The 5,905-nt window shown below is 43.8% G+C and overlaps 1 pseudogene; it reads right to left on the minus strand.

Annotated features, from left to right (window-relative positions):
- Positions 1–1,257: 1,257 nt before the first annotated feature.
- Positions 1,258–5,653, minus strand: LOC143841709 (creatine kinase B-type-like; annotated as a pseudogene).
- Positions 5,654–5,905: the final 252 nt, after the last annotated feature.

Raw genomic sequence — 5,905 nt, forward strand, 5'->3', positions numbered from 1 at the left:
ACTGGGAAAGAGGGAATAGTCCTTGTCACCCTGACCTTGTCATGGTAAACTCTGATTGTAGGGTTGTTTGTTTGTTTTACTCTCAGCACTTGAGTAACAAGAATTTTGACCCCATTGCAACTTCAATTGCTTAGGGATTCATTAAAATGCACATTTCATTAAAAGTAATGTGACCTGTTTGGGTGTGTATCCAGATATTCCATGTACTGCTTTGGGGTATATTCAAATGGGTAGCTGTGGTGGTCTCAAGTAGCACAACAAAAATCAGAGTCCAGTAGTACCTTTAAGACCAACAAGGATTTATTCAAGGTGTGAGCTTTCAAGTGCAAGCACTCTTCCTCACTCGAAAGCTCATGCCTTGAATAAATCGGTCTTTGTTGGTCTTAAAGTTGCTACTGGAATCTGATTTTGTTGTGCTTTGGGGGTAGTTATTTAGATGTAGGGCCAAATGCCAACCAATCCACATTCTCAGCCCAAGTGGTCAACTATGCATATGGGACCAGTGAAGAAAGCACTGCATGAATTACCTCAGTATTAGGGTGGTATCCTTCTTCCTACAGATATCTTTTCAAAAGTTTTGCATCTTTTTGCAAAGGAGCACACACAAAGCAGAACCTGTTTTTGAGAAGAATGGAAATTCATAATCTTTCATGAAACATACAAATACGATTCTGTCTTAATGCTGCATTTCATCTCAGATGGACAATTGGCTGCTAGAAGAAGCCTAAGCAGAGTTGAGTTAATACTCATACCAGTGAATGCCAAGTTCAATTTGCACTGATAAGTCCACTGTCAAACTTTGGAGAGGGCAAGCTGTCAACATTTTAAAAAAATGTGTTCTACATTCCAGGTTCTTCTTGGCAAGATGTAGTTATTAGCAAGTCCTACAGAACAATAAAGTATTTCATAGCTTTGCAAGAATGTTCTGTCCTATCACAAAGATACTAAAGTGAAACAAGTATTGTAAAATACTTCCTACATCAAAAGGTACTGTGGGGGGGAGGGGGACTCAGGCTCAATAATGGTTTTTATTTCAGTTTTGTCAGTGACATCTCAGCCATCAAAAAATAAATTCTGACACATGTGGATGGAAGACTTCTCTACAAGTGTAACTAAGTGGAAAATTTTCTTCTTTTGGACTCCAACAACAGGGTTTTGTTGTTGTTGTTGTTGTGTTTCTTTTCTTTTGATTATTCATCCGATATGTTAGGAAGAAGCATGGGTGGAAGGGGAAGCGCAGAAGGGTTAATGTGCTTTTCATTTCGGACTTGAAATGAGGTCATCGATAAACTGGCCCTTCTCCAAGCATTTGTCCATTTGAATCAGCAGCTTCTCCCTATCAATCACCATCTGTACTAACTCTCCCTTGGCAAACCTGAGGAGGCCAGCAGTCAAGACATCAAAAACACCCCCTTAGCAGCTGTATCCACTCTACCTGTGCCCCATTTCTGCAGCCTCGGACACATGAGGACATCGCCAGACTTCTCATGCTTGCCAAGGTTGGGTAACTTGATATGAATTCCAGCATGGATGCCCATCCTGATGTTGGGCGGGCAGGTTAAGACATAGCCAAGGTAAGAGTTCCACATGAACTCATAGTTTTTGGGCTTGAAGAGCATTTCAATCTGTGTTAGCCCTGGGGAGAAGCGGCTGAAGTCTTCCTTCATGTTTCCTCCTTTCTGCAAGGAAATAACTCTAAGGTGGGCCTCCTCATTGATCTATACAAGGAAGGTTTGGTTGTTATTATTCCAGATGGTCCAGACAACCAATCATCTTGTCAGGAGCATTCTCAGCAGGGTTGCCAGTTTGGTGTAGTGGTTAGTAGTGCAGACTTCTAATCAGGTATGCCAGGTTTGATTCCCTGCTCCTCCACATGCAGCCAGCTGGATGACCTTGGACTCGACACAGCACTGATAAAGCTGCTCTGACTGAGCAGTAATATCAGGGCTCTCTTAGCCTCACCTACCTCATAGGGTGTCTGTTGTGGGGAGAAAAAAGGGAAGGCAATTGGAACCCACTTTGAGACTCCTCCTGGTAGAGAAAAGCAGCATATAAGAACCAACTCTTCTTCAGGCATCAGGTCAGTCCCACACCATCCTAGAGGCAAAGAGAAATGGGGAAACAGGCTTATCAAACAGGGAGTGGTCCTCAATGAGCTGCTGCTGTTCAGCATCCATCATGTTCTTCAGAGCATAATACTTTCCATTGAGATCTCTTTCTAGGGTACCCCCATCACGTGCATCTCTCTCCTGCTGCAGTGAGGGGACAGGCAGTAGCCACAAATGCTCCTACCAGTTCAAACTTGTGAACTGAGGACATAATTGGGGTCCAGGTTATTACCCCACTTCAAGTTGTCAGGGTTTAAGCCCGTCTTGTGCTGGTCTGATGGCCTGTACCCCCTATGGCTGTCCTGAATAATGGGATCAGAGTTTCCGAAACATTATGCACAATTCTTCATTGCCAGAGACACACATGATGGTCATAATGAAGGGATGGCCAGGATTCTCAACCCCAGTCTGAACATCATCCATGGTGAAACCAAGGGGGTCTTCATCAGTTTTTGGTACAACTTGGGGGTCAAGACCTTAGCCGTGTGATTGTTGTGAGCGCCCAGGTCCAGGTATTCCAGAGGCTGTTTCTGCTTATTAAATGGGGCTATTTTGAGACTGTGGGAGCATCAGACAGACTGCAAGACTAGCCCTTAAATGTATCCCCCCCCAAGCCTCTTGCAGCTTCACTGCGCCCCCCAGAAAGACCTGCCTGAAATGGAACTGTATTGTAGAAATTATAAATAATAACCACATATTCATCCCCACAGGCATTTAAACCTACAGAAGCATTGCCTCTGTTAGCTCGGGAAGCAAACCCACAAAGCTGTTTCTGTCTACTGCTGGTTACATCTCACCAATAATTGATAAATGTATTCAGCTCAAACTAGTCTCTCTCCACCCAAAATAGCATAGCAGTGTACAATTCAAAATAAACTTATTTATTTATTGCATTTCTAGACTGCCACTCTCGGCCAGGCGGGCTTGTGGAGGTTTACAGTAATAAAAATACAAAACCCACTAAAAACCCCAATGCAATCGGGAGCAATACAATTTGGTACAGTCAGCACAGTCAACAGCGGCAATTCTCTCCCGTGGAGCCTCCACTCTACTGCTCCCAGCCTATGTCCTCAATAGATGACCCCAGGTGTTGTCAGCCTAGTGGGTGCTGATCGCTCAAAGGAAGGGAGGGACCCAATCTTCCAGCCCGGCCTCAACCAAATGGCTGGCAAAAGAGCTCCGTCTTGCAGGCCCTGCAGAACCCAGAAAACTTAGATGGGACATCAACTCTGCTCAGTGAAACAGGAGAGATATGCCCATCTCTTTCGGCCTTTTCGCACAGGGATCTTTGTTGCAAATTGTTTGCGGAATGAAAAATCGCCATTTAAAATAGTGGAATTCGTCGTTATGCATACCTGCCTTTGTAGTGGAATCAGTTGCATTTTTTAGCGTTTCCCACAGGCTTCCGGTCTCGGCAGAAATCGCTAGAAAGGAAGCGCTATTGCCAAGCTCGTCCCGCCCCTGGCCGTCAAGCAGCCAATGGGCAGCCGTTAGCATGCTCCCAAACAGCCCCTTTCCCTTTAAGAAAGGTTTTTTTTAAAAAAAAAAACGACCCATAGCAATGAATCTAGGTAGATTCGTTGCTACGGAGAGACCCATCCAGCTGCCTAATGTGAGCTGTCGTTTGATTGTATGATCATTTGCACGCTGCCTCGAGTGATAAAAAAAAAAATCCCCCCCCCCCTCTCACGGGCACGATTTTCGGCTGAATTTATTTGTAAAAAATAAAGGGACTTTATTTCAGCAAACGGGCTTTTCAGTTGTTTGTGCTTAGTGACTAAAGGTGAAGGACTGAAGCCAGGGAAGCCTCTAAACAGAAAGAGGCTCGCCGGTGCGTTTATCCCCGCTCGCTCGGAGAAAAAAAAATGGCGATCGTTTCGCCGGAAGTTTGGAGGAGAGAGCCAGGGGGAGGGACTTTGAAGAACCAGCAACAATGGTAACGCACAGATCTTTAGCGCTACTGTTGCAGATTGGTTGCAGGAGTGTATCGCTATCCGGAGGGTGAATCCACTTTTCTGGATTCCCCTGAAAGCGCCACAACGAAGCGCTTTTTGCTGATTGGTTTCAGGATTGTTGCAGATTGTCTACGACGTCGTGGGTTATGTCAAATTAGTAGCGTTTCCAAATAGCAACCATTCTGCTACTTTGAAGCCGTGCAAAATGGCCCTTAGTTTATCTTTCATTTTCAGACCTGTTTTTCAACTAATTAGGGTATGCACCACCAGAAGCTGCACCAGAAATTCATATTAATCTGCTTAGAGGTGGAGCATATGTGCTCAATAAAACCTAACAGTGTATAAAAATGTGTCACTGAGAGAGAAATCCCAGCTCAGCTCTGTATTTACTGCTGTTACTCCTGAAGGTTTCACTTTGCATCGACGGAGAATTTGGGTCAATGGAAGCACCACTGTTTGCTTAGGAGACAGAAGCATGCATTCTCACACCACAGCATATTTTACCAACACAAGCAGATTCCATGTAGATCTTTGCCATTAAGCTCTGTGCTGCAAACGCCAATTACACTTGTGAAACTCCAGATATCGTTGTGTTGCCACTGGGCTGCCAATAAGCTGCATTTTGCTCTGTCCTGCCTGCTTGCCAAAAGAACATTGTGCTTCTGCCTTGGTGTTGCTATTTCATTTAAGGAATCCATGGGAGCAGATTTGTTCAAAGGTAGCTCTCGTGATTTGCTGCGGCTTGCTGTCAGGGAAAGTGCTTTTAGGATTGCAGCCTATGGAATGCATAATACGAAAGGACTACAATCAACTCAGTGTTTCTTTTAAAAAGCAAAATGAACTAAGATCTATGAAAATACAATTTGAAAAGTCAAGCACTATTCATTAAATGCAACCTATTTGTTCAATTTCCCCAATACTTATTACTTTAACAGTTCACCAAAATCCCGTACAGTTAAAAACATATCATAGCACATTGCAATTTGAAGATTTCACTTCTCTTCACATTACACATCCTGTCGTGTGACTCACTCCAACCAGAATAAGAACTTCCTTTCGAGAAATTGGAACAGAGCACAGACTTGATTGCTTGTAGAGGAGAAATGGAAGAATGCTATTTTTCTCTAACTGGGTTAAGGGCTATCCCTTTTCTGCACAGGAAAGAAGGATGATTGCCACAATAATATTCCTCACCTTACAAATCAGATTTGGTCTTAAATCGGTGATTTAGAATCATTATCTTCCAAAGAAAAGGAGACAAATTACTTTTTTTTCCTGGTTAGATTACATTGTAGCCAGAAATACATTCTGTATGAGTCAGGATCTGAATTTGAGAAGTCACCTTGCAACCCTATCTGTTATGAAGGAAGAGCTCATCCAATCACCAAGTATACAGTCCTCCATTTGGCTGCACCATGTGGAAGATTAATTGCTGGAAAGTGTACCCTGAGAAATCTGGAACCTCATAAAACGGATACTAACATCATCACAGTGACACCAGCAATAAGCATTGTCAAGTTCTTGTCTTTTCCCATGTCCCTTTGCGCTGGAGTCACCACTCAAAGCTGCTCGAACTATGATCCAAACCATGTTACATATGCATGTGCATGAGGGATGTCAAATCCCATTGAGCTTGAGCATCTTGAGTTTAAACATTACATCAGCCATCCATGATTTAATTCTGGAGACGAAGGCTGATCTGGTGTGTATCACTGAGACCTGGGTGTAAACTGCATGGAGCTTTTATTCCAATCCCAGGTCGATTCAGTCCCTGCCATCTACACAGAATGCGATTTCCATGGACCCCTGGGGGTCTGCAGGAGCTCCGGATGGGGTCCGTGA

Source organism: Paroedura picta, chromosome 7, assembly GCF_049243985.1.
Source record: "Paroedura picta isolate Pp20150507F chromosome 7, Ppicta_v3.0, whole genome shotgun sequence".
In the NCBI taxonomy this organism is placed as follows: domain Eukaryota; kingdom Metazoa; phylum Chordata; class Lepidosauria; order Squamata; family Gekkonidae; genus Paroedura; species Paroedura picta.